At 42.6% G+C, this 15,735-nt stretch overlaps 2 pseudogenes; one reads left to right on the plus strand and one right to left on the minus strand.

Annotated features, from left to right (window-relative positions):
* The first annotated feature begins 1,714 nt into the window (after positions 1-1,714).
* On the plus strand, positions 1,715-1,904 carry LOC148122439 (Nuclear RNase P; annotated as a pseudogene).
* Positions 1,905-6,466: 4,562 nt separating this feature from the next.
* On the minus strand, positions 6,467-14,015 carry LOC125400443 (putative ATP-dependent RNA helicase DDX43; annotated as a pseudogene).
* Between the last annotated feature and the right edge of the window lie 1,720 nt (positions 14,016-15,735).

Raw genomic sequence — 15,735 nt, forward strand, 5'->3', positions numbered from 1 at the left:
CAGGCAGAGCACAAAATTCTCATGTTCAAACTGACCTACTCTAAGAGGGAAGAAATAGATCTTTTCAGAAGGGAAATGGAGATTTGGTTGCAGGGAAATTGGCCAGAAGGCAGGCTGGGGCCGTGTTTCCCTTAAGCTCATGATACCCCTTTTGATGGCATAGTGTCTGCCTGTGCCTCATTTTCCACCTGGAGAGTGCAGGGGTGGCAGGTGCCTGCTTCCCCTCAGCACTGCTTTCTGCAAGAGTTAATGCGTGCGGGATGGTCAGCTGGGGAGCAGCAAGCCTGTCAGGGGTTGGAGGTTAAGCTGGCCTTGATGAATGGCATTCCCTATCATCCTAGCACTCAGGATCACATGATCACAGGCTTGAGGTCAGCCTGAGCCACACAGTGAGACTATCTAGAAATATGTTGGGGATCAATACAAAGATTGTTGGGAGCCACCTGGAGGCACAGGTGGTCCTGCAGTTTGGAGGTAGCCATGTGGGGCTGAGCACCCCTGCCTGCACCCTTGCTTGCACATGCTCAGAACAGCAGAATGGCATTAACCAATCAGGACAGCGTTCAAGCCGCTCCACCGTTTAAAAGCAGCTGCCTCGGGGCCCAACGCTCTCTCTCTAAGCTTTCTCTCGTCCCTGCTCTATCTTCCCTTCCCCCAATTTTCCTCAAGGGAATGCTCCAAATAAAGATGTGACCAGAGAAGGAATTCTCGTTTTTGGTGGGGTTCATTCCTGCTGGACAGGATGCGCCCCGCAACTGGTGCTCGAAACCCCGGGACGCTGAGGGACCCTGACAACTACGCCGGGGGACCCTGAGAAGGAAGTGCCCAGCAACGTGCTGTAAGCCTGGGAGAAAAAGCTGAGATCAGACACCAGCACAGAGAGCCGTGAATTTCAGAACTCTGAGAACGTGGAGCGGTGAGTGACGTCAGGTGAATTCCTCCAGAAAGGGGGGGAAAAAGAATTTCAAAGGATAGGCCTAAAAAGAAAAGAAAATACAAAAAAAAATCAAAGTTAAGGTATCTGAAAGAAGGTACAGAAAGCAACGGGGAAGAAAAATCCCTTAAGTTCAGTGCAGGAGGAATGTGAACAGCAGCAAAAAGGCGAGGTAACTAAGGCGGGACTATGAGGACGATGGGGTACGGGAGACCGCGGCTTCCGCTCCCTTTCCGTCCACCTGCATACTCGCTGATAAGAGACTCGGAGGCAACAGTCTCGTAGGGAGGCGGGCTTGATCGTGTTCTAAGACTGCCTTCCCTATTCTTAAAGAGCCACAGAGCTTTTGGAGGTGATTTTCGCCTAATTTTGTTAAGAGAGCTCAGTCTCTGGCTCTCACGTACAAAAAACTTTAATTTTTGACTGAGAAAGACAAGCTGCTTGATCGTGCTGAGAGTGCTGGCGGCAGCCGGCCCCCCTTTGAGCGGTAATGCCTGATTAGAAACACGGAAGTGGGCCAGGCACGGTGGTGCACACCTTTAATCCCAGCTACTCAGGAGGGAGACGCAAAATTGCACTGGAGAGTGCTAGCTCGTTCGGGAGGCGTGGCCATGCTAACCAGTTGCTGGCGGGGAATTTGCTGGAGTCCACAGAGGCCTACGAAAAGCCAGGTCGCTGTGGGCTAAAGTCCGTGTGACATCAGAGGCTATATGTCCCGGCCTTCTGGCGGGGCTATGGTTTTTGGAGGACATTTTCAGCACCTGAGCGAACTCGCCTGACTGAGGCGGAAGCTGCGTGGTGAGCAGCAGCGCCGCTTAAGACCTAAAGACGGAGACCCCTGGGAAGGTCTGAGACTGGGGCCCCCGCGGCCCTAACCGGGCCCCCCACGGGTGGGCGGATGCCCCCCTTGCCGGAGCTTGGCGGTGCGAATTCAATGCCTGAGGTGAGGCTGAGTTACAGTTCGCAGTTACGGAATAAACCGGCGAGCCCGCGCACGGCCCGGGGCGGGGCCATGCCTTTGGGCCATGCGGAGCGCGCCACAATGGGCCTCAGAGGCGGGGTAACCGCCGCTGTCTGCTGCTGCCGCTGCCGCTCAGCCACAGCCGCCAAAAATTCAGTCAGATAAAAACATTTGTCGCCAAAAATTCAGTCAGATGAAAACATTTATCCCCCAAACAGCGCCCCTTTGTCAGCAGGAAGTAGTAGATGATCGATGGTCTACGTCCATTCTCCCTCAAAGAACTGGTCCTAATTATCATAATAAAGGCGCGTCAACCTGGTTACCATTACCTTTTGCCTGAGGCAACGGGTGAGATAAACTATGCTACCTAGAGGTTTTTTTTCCATCTGAATAGAGGAGCTGGAGAGATGGCTCAGAGGTTAAGAGCACTGCCTGCTCTTCCAAAGGTCATGAGTTCAATTCCCAGTGACAACTGCTTTGGTTTTTAGACATAAGAGGGGGACTACATTACCAGTGACAGCTTCCCCCAGAGAAAGGATTTCTCTTGCATTCTTTACATTTAATTTTTAATTCAAAATTTTGCTGGTACAGGCAAACAAGATTTGCTTTTTGAAACAGAGACCTGCAGATCTCTAAGTTCAAAACCAGCCTACTTCCAGTACTGATTGTGCTGAATTTTTACACTGAGAGTTTTTAATACTCTTAAATGTTAATTTGGGAGGAGAGTTTTGTTTATGTTTTTCTAGGAATGCTGACATACATCTGGATGCCAGCAAGACTGACAAGAGAGATAAAGAAGATGACCCAGTGGATGCTGAGTGTCCTGCTGTGGAAGATTCATGCGGAGACAGCAGTGATGACCTTCTGAGCGGTGTCAAGAGCAACTGTTTCACATCATCGCCTTGAGCAACACCCTGTGCAACCTCTTATCTCTTAACAATTTTCTGACTGACTCTACTTTGCCTTTTCCTTCCTTAGGAATGGGTGGGAGCAGAGATATTCTTGGCATGCTGCGTCTAGGTGGAAGTGCTGTATGTCTTTGATTGGTGTGCTACCTGCTAGCCCAAGTGAGGTGGGGACCAGATTGGAAAATAGTTTTGCCTTATTGCTCTTATTAACAAGAGAAGAGGGAGATGTTGGGAGCCACCTGGAGGCACAGGTGGTCCTGCAGTTTGGAGGTAGCCATGTGGGGCTGAGCACCCCTGCCTGCACCCTTGCTTGCACATGCTCAGAACAGCAGAATGGCATTAACCAATCAGGACAGCGTTCAAGCCGCTCCACCGTTTAAAAGCAGCTGCCTCGGGGCCCAACGCTCTCTCTCTAAGCTTTCTCTCGTCCCTGCTCTATCTTCCCTTCCCCCAATTTTCCTCAAGGGAATGCTCCAAATAAAGATGTGACCAGAGAAGGAATTCTCGTTTTTGGTGGGGTTCATTCCTGCTGGACAGGATGCGCCCCGCAAAAGATAAGGAGTTAGTGGTCCAGCTACAGTTGAAAACACAAAAAGCACGCTAAGTTAAAATCTCATTCTCACTGTATGGGGTTCCCTTCATGTTGATCAAAAACTATTTCTGGTAGTTATCTACGTCCTGACTTTCATCACCAGTTATATTGTTTTACTTCTCTCTATCTTAAGCTTGGGGATCTGGGTTTGTTTCATATGTCTTCTCTGTAGTTGATTGGTCACTTGGGGAATTATCACATTAAAGCCTTGTTTTGGGGGGCAGAAGTAAAAAATTCTGGATTTACGGTCCTTCAGAAATACTTCCTTCTGGCATGAAGCTGGGTTTGGTTCATGAAAGCGAGGTGGAGGAAGAGGAGTACATGGATATCAATATACATTGTCTGGATGTATAGAACTTCCAAATAATAAAAAGATACTATTAATAAAAATGAATGTGACAGGGGAGAGAGTAGTGAGCAGATAAACCAAAAGTAGGAGTTTGTGAAAAGCCTTAAGGAAGGCCAATGGATAGTAAGCTAACTTCAAAATAGGACTTGGAAAATGGGAGCTATCCTGCCTGGGTGGGCGGTGTCCTTCCTAGAAGACACGAGTTGTGAAGTTAAAATCACAGTGTAAGGCATGGGATGCCTCCTTTATGAACTATTGTCATGGTGGCCTCTCTCCCAAACAGTTTAGGATACTGGCCCTGCCCTTGGTTAACCACCGTAGTTCCCGGGTAAACCTCTATTGGTGAAGACACTTGACCCTTTGTCTGAAGGACATAGAGACATCAATCTCAAACTGACTGAGAACTTCCTCCTGGATAGCTTTTCTAGAGCTGGAAGATGCTAGCCAGGGTGCTGGACAGAAACGCCATGGTGGACCCTACATGATACAGCACTGCCAGATCAGACAAGAAGTACCCACTGGGGCAAGAGTGGCGTGAGTGGTGTGGGGTTAGATCTGTATTTCTGGTTCAAAAGCCAAAGCTGAGATCCCAGGGTAAAAACCTCCTGCTGTTATTTTGCTAAATGGTCGTACTGTCAACAACAATCTTCTAAATATTTAGAACTTAGTTGTAAAAATGCTGATCTATGAGTAGAGGCTTAGACTCTTTAATCTCATTTCTTGTCCTCCCGGCAGTGGGGAGAGGAGACCGGGAGAATGAATTGATTTTGTCTCCCTGATAGGTTTTCATGAAACTTCAAAAAAAAAAAAAAAAAAAGACTAGGAAAAGGATGTTGTTTTGAGAACATCTGGCTAGTGAAAACATTCACATGCTGAGAAGATGATGTAACCCAAGCCAACTGGGAAAGCGTCACTCCTGGACTTGGGTTATTTCTGGACCTCGCCCAAATGTACTTCATAACCTAGTCTTTCATCTTGAGGCTTTATTTTATGTCAAGCTGGTGAACATAGTTGTTTCCCTGTGTTCTGTGAGCTTTGGAGCAAATTAACTAGGCCTGAAGGGAGGGTCTTCGGCTCTTCTGATTTGTAGGAGCACTGTCAGAAGTTCTGTGTGACCTGGAGCCTCGCTGTGTAGAGCTGGCACCTGAGGAGACAGCAATCTTTTGTGAAGGAACTGTCCCGAGTAAGATCTGAATAACGGCATGTAGGCAGTGTTTGCACTGACATGGGTTAAATGGCAGCTTGTTGGTATCTACAGTGGATTCCACTGACTATGGAAGAAAGTCTTGCACCTTTTTGTTAGATGCAAAGTGATGAGCAGAGCTCTGCCAGAAGATTACCTCGCTTCATTCCTCATAACCTGGAAGTCAGTGCCTGGCTCTAACCCGCCCCTGTTCAATCTGTCCTTAGATGAGTAACAGACACTTTGGAATCTGGAAATCTCTAAAGCATTTATGGGAACAATGGAAAACAATGTTATGCAGATGTTAATAAGATAAGATTTTTTTCTGCTTCAGAACATGCCTACTACTCACATACAACGACTCCATGGACCACAGAATATTTAGGGGTTTGTGCCATTCTCATATCTTCTTGTTCTCTGATCATGTGACCATTCAAAGTCTGCTTAAACAGTGGACCAAGAGGTTAAGGATCCACACAAAGGAGCAAAGTGTTGATGAGCAAGCTGTTTCAAGCAGAACACATATTTGGATAAACTGAACTGCAGTTTCAGAATGTAGAGAAATGATGAATTTGATATTCAGAAATGGTTAGTCAGTATAAGAGATATCAAAAGGAACAAACAAGACTTATTACTTGGCCAACGATTTCAGCACATTTTTCTCATACCATTCAACAGTTAATCTTGCACAACATTAATTTAAATAATAAATTAAAACATAATAATTCAAATTAATGCAGAAGATTTTATCTATTGGAAATATGTATTTTTCTTTTAAATAGGGTATCATGCAGCCCAGGCCAGCCTTGAGCTTGCTATGTAGTTAAGGCTGCCTTTACTTCTGATTTTCCTGCCTCTGTCTCCCAAGTGCTAGCATGACTGGTGTGCATATTTTGAAATAACTACTTTATTACATTTGATAGGCACACTGTTAAATGTTCAGCTGAAATTAGTTCACAATTATTTTTAATCAAAAAAGCTTGTACATTTCCGCTTGACAGTTTATCCTTGAAGCACAGTGTAAAGCCATTTCCCTAATATTTCAATCAATTAACGAGAGGGAATTTCTAAATATAGCTGGGAAGGATTAAAGTGCAGATTAATATTTTGAATTATAATGTCAAAATCAGTTCAGGAACATATGAATGGAAATGTCACTTACTTTTCAGAGCCAAGGTTTTATCAACGAGATGGATAGCAAAAATAGAAACACAAAAGGCAGAATTGATTTTCCCCTAAATTAAACAGAAGATATTATATAAAAAATAGTTCAAATTTATAGAAAACAAAGTGAAGTAAAAATTGAAGACTATGAAAATTCCATTGGGCTGCAAAGTATCACAAATCAAAGTATCAATATTTTAAGTCTTATGTTTTATAATGATAGTATCCAATTTTATAACATAAAGGAGAAAATATTATAAAATTAAAGAAATTATTGTTCAATACCATCAATTCAAATTGTTGGTAGAAAGGGAATTAGGTATTAATTAAATATTTCTAAAATTTTCTAATAAATTGAATTATTCAGGTTCTAATTACACAAGTTAAAAAATGAATTTAAAGCACAAAATTAATAAAATCTATTGAAATTTACATTAAATCATTATTGTATATTTTCAACAAGAGGCATGAAGAGTTTGAAATGAAGTAAAAATTAGTCTGGGGGTTGTGTGGGAAGTCCTTCCATATATGTGTTGCTTTTATTAGTTAATGAATAAAGCTGCTTTGGCCTGCAGCAGGGCAGAATAGACCTAGGTGGGAAAACTAAACTGAATGCTGGGAGAAAGAAGGCAGAGTCAGGGAGATGCCCTGGAGACGCCATGTCCAGCAACATCTGAAACTCCATGATTACTAAATAGGTTATACTTTTCAGGTTGACAAAGTTATTCATTTGTAGGTCATTCAGTCTTCCAGGAGTTGCAATAATGTCTACACCTTTTGAAACATCTTGTATTTGTCTATCTCTATCTCTATCATGATGTACACAAGCACTTTTAAGATCACTATATGAATATTTAGAATATTCAACTTCTGCTCAAAGGGTTAATTCCTGGGTAGGTGTAAGGACTAACATGCCTGGTCCATTTCTTTGCTCTCTAGCTAGTGGTTGAGAGTCTAGATGGAGAAACTCAGGCATTAAATAGGACAGTGCCTTCCCTGTTCCTGTTTGTGCTTCTCCAATAAGATCTATTTTGTGTAGAAATATTGGCCTTGCCTCTGACTGATTGGTATAGGTTTTTGAAAGCCTGCTCTTTTAATGTTTTCCATAACTTCTGGGTAACTTTAAAAAACACCTTCAAATTTACATTTAGGGTTGGAGATAAGACGTTTCTCTCCATCTTTCAAATCATCACATGTTATATTAAAATTTTCTTTCCTGCCCACTTTTTCTTTTCCCATTTCAAAGCATCTTCTCGAATTTGATCCCAATCTATCAATGGCTGATCACTTGTGCTGGTACCTGTTCCAGCAGGAGGTTGGAATGCAATAATATCAACTCTGTGTCCTGGAATGTAATTTTGTTGTTTTTTAACAACATTATCATTCACTGTTTTTGCTTTTATTTGCATGGCTTTATTGCCAAAAATTTTGATTTCTGCCTTAGGATTTTTTTTATTACCCGTATTCTGGTGTTTGTTGTGTTTTGGATTTCTCTAATTTTTGACCCACCATGACCTATCACTGTGCCAAGCACATCATTCTTTACCCTGAAGCAGAGCAGAGCATTGGCCTGATTCACCTTGGGCTCTCTCCAGCTGCTGCCCGCCCCCCTGCTGCTACTGACCAGGTCTCTCAGGTCTGGCTCCTCTGCTGCCACCAGCACTCTCCACGGGACCCCGCTGAGCTTCACTGGGGAGCAACGCCAGAGGAGGAAGCCTTGGCTCATGGCAACTTGATTTTTAACATGCATTTGGAAATTATTAGGGAAAAATGGTATGTTCGTGTGGGGTGTTCTAGTGTGTGAAGGGGTTTTGTAGGTGCTTACCCATGTAAATACAGAGTTCTCTGCTGAAGTATCCCTGCCATGTGTTACAAGATAGTGAGGTTCGGAACTTCGGTCAGATTACTGAAATCACAATGAATTACCATTCAAGCAGAGACGCCTGTCTTCTGGAGCTCTGGGCAGAGTGCTGCTTTTGATGTCCTGAGGTGTACGGGTGCACTAACGTCCTCTGTTTTTATTTCTACCCTATATTCAGGTCATTTAAAAGTTTTGTAGTTTTGAAGAAAATTCTTAATGATGACTATTCTTTTCTAAATCAATACAACAAATGCTGCTTCAAAGTTTAGCAGCGTGCCCAGGTTAAATGTTATCACTGATCTGTCTTATACAGAAACAAGTGAGCAAAAGATTAAAATGATGAGCATTTGCCCTGCTCTTCGCTGGCTATAAAGAACTACAAAGTTAGCATTGCTTCCTGATTTTGCCAGGTTGTAATCAGATAGGATCTCACTTTGAATCCCTGATTAGCCTAGAATTTATTATGTAGACCAGTCTGGCCTCAAAGAAGCACAGATTTATCTACCTGCCTTTACCTTCCAAGTGCTGGGATTGCAGGCATTGCAAAACCTGGTTTACATGGAAGATTTTTTTTGCACAAGCACACAAGATTTTGTTTTGACTAATGACATTTAAGATTATATGAATTATAAAATCCAGCCAGGCATCGGTGGCACAAGCCTTTAATCCCAGCACTTGGGAAGCAGAAGCAGGTGGATCTCTGTGAGCTGGTCTACAGAGCAAGTTCCAGAGAGGCTCCAAAGTTACACAGAGAAACTCTGTCAGACAGAGAGAGAGAGAGAGAGAGAGAGAGAGAGAGAGAGAGAGAGAGAGAGAGAGAGGGAGAGAGAGAGAGAGAATTTTAAAATGCAACTTGGTTTTAGAGCCCATAAGAACTAAAAACAATGATGAAAGTATCATTGTTTTTTTTTTATGGGAAGAAATCAGAATAGAAAAAGCAAACAAAGAACTCTCCTACCCATATCACAATATACCTTTGATTAAGAATAGTCATCATGAATCAATCAACTAAAATGATTATTTTAATTGGTTGGTTAGCCGTTAGTACTGGAATTATTTTTTTCTCCTTTAAATGTATTTCATTCATATATGAGTCATATTTTACTAGAAAATGTAATGTTCAAAGTGTTTATCATGTTACAGAAGAAATACACAAAAAAATACTTTTCACAGTAAAGATCTAGGCTTGTGATGCTCACAAGAAAATGTTGACAGACAAATGATATGCAAATCCTTTAATAACAACAAAATAAAGCTCTGGCTATATATTTTAATCTTGGCTATTTAGCAAGCAGATTTTCTATTATTTTTTATTAAACATATTTAATAAACTCAAATTCCTTCCTCGTGTTTATATTTCCTTTAAAAATACTTATTTAGTGTGTTGTAGGACTAGCTGTGTAAATATGAGATCTATCTGGTCATCCTTCAACAAGCTTCATTTGGTATTTCAAACATATGAATCAAATGTAGGGATTCTGTAGTATTTAGCTAACAGTGAGAAGGGATGAAGCAGGCTGGATGACATAGGAGAATGACACAGAATGAATCGCTTCAAGTGTCCTGGCACTGCTGGCTTGCCAGCTTTGTGCCACACAGTTCTCTGTCACAACACATTCATGTGCAAGTGGCATGGGCCAGCATGGAAGGCTTTGCTTTCTCAGGGTGTTCATGCTGGTGAAGCATTATGGATTCCAAACTGCTCACACACAGTGGACTTCAGCACTTTACAAAATAACTCTCCTTGGATTAGATCAATTGCACGATGAGATTTGACCACTTCTCGTCAGACAAAACAACATTATGTTGTGTAGATAAAACATTGTTTAAAAAAGCAGACAATTTGTCCTGTACATCGGCAGAAGAGAGAGAGCAAGCGGCTCCAGACAGAGGGACTGAAGTCTGGGCTGCACGCTCCCTGGGACTTACTGCAGTTTCTTTTTAAAGTCTGAGGCAGAGAATCATTATGAAGCCCTGGACAGCCTAGAATTTATGCTGTAGTCTAAGCTCACCTCAGACCCGCAGCAATCCTGCCTCTGCTTACCGAGTCTGGGAATTACAAGCATGCCTCAGTGGCACCCCGCAACACTCTTTCCTTTTATATATTCAGCAGTTAGATAATAATTACCCTATCTATAATTGTAATCAAGTATTTACAAAATACATAGCGTACCACTTCATGGTGAATCGGAAGTTTCTCGACATTATTAAAAAGTTCATCTGGGACACATTTAATATGAAAGCATAGCGCTCAGCAGGAATAAAAGAAATAAATGTTTTACACTGTAAGAACATTTTTGTGATCAAATAACCAGATAGAATATTCAACTTTCTCCAACCTTTTACTTGATGGAAATTAAACAAATATGTTTATTATAATCTATAATATCTGACATCTAATTAAATAGACATCCAGCAAGGAATCGACCCTTTCATCTTTTTGTCTTCAAATTCCCAGCATGGCTCACACACACTGTAGGCACTTATTTTATTTATTGACTACCATTTATTTATAGTACTTTAATAAATTAGATTATTTTAATGAAACCAATGCAGAATAATAGTCTCAACAAGTAGATTACACCCATCCCTTTAATGTTTAGTTCACAATGTCTTATGAAAATTAATATCTGAAGAACGACTATCACATTTTGAACACTGTAATCAATATAAATATCATTATATCTCACTAGATACTAGGATGAGCTGTTTTGTGTTTGTTTTAATCTTTATAATTAAAACAACTAGTTGGCTTCAGTTTAACTGTCTTGAACCAATCCTTGCTTTATTAAAATGCATAGATTATCAAGAATGCACATCACCAAACCATATTAACATCCTCCCTTATGTCATATATGGTCCTATGCAAGCTGAAATTCTGGCTAGAATTAAACATGAGAACCATGCCTTGACTATGCATGTGCACTTGATATGTAATTACAATGAGGCTTGGCTGTTTTAATTCGCTTACACAGAGTTTATTCCTTATCATTGCATAGTATTACATTAGGAATCATTTAAATTTCCAATGTTGTTTTTAAAAATAATCCATTTAAAGATTCCTTTCAAAGCCGAGCTTGTTGAGCCCCTGACTCCACTCAAGGCGGATAGACTGACTTAACTTTCCTGAGGGAGTCACAAAAGTTTCCTCTGAGGTCCACCCTCACGGCAGAGCCACAGTGTGATTCTTCCCAATAGGCGGAAAGAAGTGCCTGATGATGCTGCTGCCGCTTGCACAGTTTTTCCTCTCAATGCCCGGCCTTTTCCAGGGAAACAGTGCCAGGGTTCACAGATGGGGGCATAGCTTTTCCTTCCTACCAAACCCCCACTGCCAATAAATTTCAAAATATTTTATTTCCCACTCAGAAATTAGAAGCCACATTTGTATAACTTTACTTAGGGATGGGAGACTGAATATCTAGATGTACTGAATAACATTATAAGGGACCTGTTATTTACGTAAAACAGGGCAGTAGCAGAAAGCTCAGAGAAGACCCTAGAAACGACGGAGCGCGATGACTTTCTCTGCCTGGGTGGCCGTGAACACTAACTTTGCCGGCATATAAGAGTCTAGTTCTCAGAGCCTTTCAGCAACTTCAGCTTGAACTGTGAAAGTCAGCATTCAAGGCAGTGAAATTATCCCAAGGGAAGCAGAGAACATTAGATTAAAAGGGGTGTGGTGGGTGCTGTTCACAGCCACTGCCTTTCCACAGCTCCATGCATCCCAGCACCCACGGGAGGAGAGCTGACGGGCACTGCAGATGAAGGGGGCGTTTCATGCTCTCGACAGACAGCTTCAATAGAAATTCCCAAAGAACTGCCCAGCATATGCTTATTGAAGTGCATCCATGTGTGTTGGTCCTTTTTGACAATGGTCCTTCTCGACACACTAGAGGAGAAATGCTTAAGGAAAGTCAGCGTTCATCTTCTGATTTCCTGGGTTTGCCTTTGAGTGGACCAGAGCAAGAGTTTCTAAGAGAAAAATCGTCCCCTAAGTGTTACACATATAGAGCTTGAGTTGAACTTGCATGCTGGGCATGGTAACTTACAACTTTAAATCTACACTCAGGAGGCAGAGACAGGTGAATCTCTGTGAGTTCGAGGCCAGCCTGGCGTGCACAGTGAGTTCTAGGACAGCCAGGGCTACATAGTTAGAACCTGTCTCAAAATCAAACAAACAAAGCTAAGCTTGATCATGGGCAGCTCTTAAAGGCTATGACCAGAATTCACCTCTGATCCAGAAACCTGTAACTGACAGGAAGAGAAAGAGAAGCAGCGGCCACAGGTGTGGCAAGGGTGTCAGATTTTGCATTTGGGGACTGAACTTGAAGAAGACGATGTGGTCCACAGACAATCAAGACAAGGCAGTAGTCCATGAACACAGTGGCTCGGGTTCAGTCAAGTTGTACAGACTGCAATGTCTCAGACTCTACACTCTGACTAGCGCCAGCAGGGGAGCTCACAGCAGGTAGTGGAAGCCACAGTTGTCTTCAAAGGACAAAGTGACCCTTTGGAAGAGGCCAGGCAGGGAAAGCAGTTCATATAGGAGAAGTCTGTTGAGCTAGCAAATATTAGAGAGTAGCATGTCAGCTGTCAAAACGCTCTGCCGTGCTGGAGCAGAGCTGATGAGTTCACACGGCACACATAGGTGTCTACGGGAGAGGACACCTTTGCGTTTGTGACTGGGATTGGCAATTGCCATGACATGAAAGGGTGCCAGAAGAATGGCCAGGAGGCTCCAATTCCCACTGCCACCACACACATAGAAATCTTCTTCCCGTCCCTGTTGCTCTTCCATTAGTGTGAATAAGGTGGACGGTGAGGCCTTGACAAGAACTGAGTGAGGTATCCCTATTAAACTAAAAGGGATAACTAGACCTTAACTATCAAGTTCACTTCCCAGACTATTTCCATCTGCTTCTTTCTCATCCCCTATGCCATTCTCCTCAGATGGTTCATGAGACAAGACCCTGAACAGGTATTTAATCTCTTTATTCCTGTTCTATAGTGCCGCGGTACTGGATGGGGCACCTGAAGAGGTAGCTACTCACTGGACATGTTTCTCCTGTATTTGTCTGCAACCCAGTGTCCCTGATTCCCATTGGCTGAGTTTGGAGCTATTTTGGCTTTCTTTCAGTTCCTTAACTGGTACTTTGAGTTTGCAGGTATTCGAAATGGTGGGGATGTTGGAGAAAGGGTACAGCTTGTTAGGGTATGCATCTGGATTCTAGCAATTAGTAAAACTTAACTTTCTTAGTTTTTAATCTTCTTTCTTGATGAGGAATTTCAGTTTCGACACAGAAGCCAAACAATGAGGCATCTGGTCTCCTGTCCAGAAGTTTATCTGGTGTGTTCATCTGCTTTCGTCATTCTGCCAGTTCCTCTCTGTTATGTCTTATAAAACCTTCTGGAAAATTAAAGAGGTCATACTCACCCGAAGCTCTTCATGTTTATGACCCTTCATTTCACAGAATATTGCAACTCCCTTCCAAACACGCTCCCTGCCTCCAGGATGAGCCCGCCACCTTTAGTGCAGAAGGGAATTCTCTGGTACATCCACACAGAGGATGCTGTGTTCTTGCTCACACGGAATCATGTCTTCTTATGATAATCTGATAGACAAAGGCCACAGATGTTTGGGACTTAGATTTCATCCTGGGTCTCATCCTGAGCTTTGGTTCCATATGTGTGCGCCTTTCCCTTCCCCTTGTGCCTCTACTGATAACAAGTTTGGAGTAGTCTCCCTTTCTTCTTGTCTGCATGCTAAGCTCAACCATTTCACACACAATGTTTTACAGAATATCTCGGCCCACTGGGACTCAGCTAGTCTAAGAGTTTCCTGTGTGCCTTCCACCCTCTCGTTTCCAGTGATACCCAGCTGTCAAATCATCTGTCTTTCCTCTCTATCCATCTGTACCTCAGGGAAGAGGTCACTCCCAGAATCCAGCAGGGTGACTGCCCTACTACCTGGAGTTCCTCGCTGCTTGCAGTTGAAAATAAGATGATGCCCAAGGTAACACTTTCCAGCGTCACCGTCATTGTCACAATCACCAGCAACACCATTTTGGTTTTTCCTGTACTGTCACAGACAGCAGAACTGGCGGTGATGCACCGATTAAAGTCGTCAGAAGACTGGCGGCGTCAGAGGACAGTGGTGCTTTGATTAACTTTGGGAGTTGAAGGAGATAATTGTCTTCTAGCCGTTTTCTTCTCTCTTTTGAGCAGGATGTTAAGATCTTAGAAAACTCAGTTAGTTGATATATAGATGGACTGGGGACTTTCCTCCTAAACTATACAGCCTCAAATTCGAACAGTGAGAGACTCCCTAAGCGTTACCCAAGCTCTGAGCATCTTTAGCCTTGTGCTAGGATAATGGCTGGCAGTTCTTTGAACAGTTATCGTGACACATCATCTTTCGGGGTTTGCATCATCCTGCCCTGAACATTGTTCAATAACCAAGGGGCAATATTTACTTTCAAGTCAGGGAACTTCCGAACTGACCTGGGAAGCCATGCTCCTCCTTCTAAGCCCTTGCCTGTTCCCTCTGTCTGTTTCAAAGCATCGATTTAGAAAAATAAAAATGAAAATTTATATTCTTTAGAAGGACCTTAAAAATAGAGGCCTGACAACTCTGATTTTTCCTGGGAATGTGAGCACCCCAGAAGAGTTAGAATATACATAATATTTGTGTCAGAAGGCGATACAATAGTGATGAAAATGATGAGTACGGAAGGCAACCCGTGGAACTTTTCTGCTGATTACCATCTGAAATTCTGGAGGGGTTTCTGCCCCACAGAGGATGAGCGGAGTGCACCTTTGACAGCTATGGGGTAGACTGTGCTAATTCACATACACTTTCCTCTCTGTCTCCCTGCTAAGTCACAGAGGTCTAGGAGGAAGAAAAGCTAACGCTCTACAATGTTCGCTGACCTCAAATCTCTAACTGCCAGCCCAGCTCAGGAATGCTATCACAGACGTTCACTGGTTGTTTTCCTACATTGAAAAGTTAAAATTTGTGTTTATCAAATACAGTCCATATTTTAAAAATATCCAGTCGCACTGAGTGTATTTTTCCATGGCTCAGCAGCTCTAATTGGGATGTATTTTATTAAGACTAAGAAGACAAACAGAACAGTTGTTTTGTAATAGAAACACAGTTTGGTGAACATACACTTCAAAAACCAAATTAAGGGAAGGAGGATAGCAAAAGAAGTTACCTTCAATGACAGTATACTTTAAACTTCTGCTGGTTAAAATAACTAATAATAAAAATTCAAAGAAAAATAGCCATCATAGACAAAGATGTGCTAAGCTTCATATGTATCCAGCAAGAGAAAATCATGTTTAAATGGGTCTTATTTAAAATAGTGTTTGGAAAGTTGGCTACAGTTGGGGTTGATGAGCAATTTCAAAAGGTAATTAAAAAGTAAGCTACAACGTATTTCTGAAAACTATTTAAAACGCTGCTTATATAATTTACTTACTTCAGTTTATATATGGGCCATGCTGCCAATGTCTCCCCAGAGAGCTGATAGCCTGGTTCAGCTTCCTGGAAGGTGCAGAGTGGCCCTCCATGGCTGCCCTCTTCACATTTCTCTGAAAGTGCCCTGTCAGTTGAAAGCTCTCACCCAGCTTAAAAATAATGCACTCCCCATTTTGCCAAGAGTCGTAAGAAGGCAAACAAACCTGTGTTTAACAATAAGGTCAGCGTGACACAAGGCAACCAGAGCCAGTAAATCGAAAATGAGGCTGACATTCTGGGACCCATCCAACAGTCCTGCAA

This window comes from Myodes glareolus, chromosome 4 (genome assembly GCF_982192425.1).
Source record: "Myodes glareolus chromosome 4, mMyoGla1.1, whole genome shotgun sequence".
In the NCBI taxonomy this organism is placed as follows: domain Eukaryota; kingdom Metazoa; phylum Chordata; class Mammalia; order Rodentia; family Cricetidae; genus Myodes; species Myodes glareolus.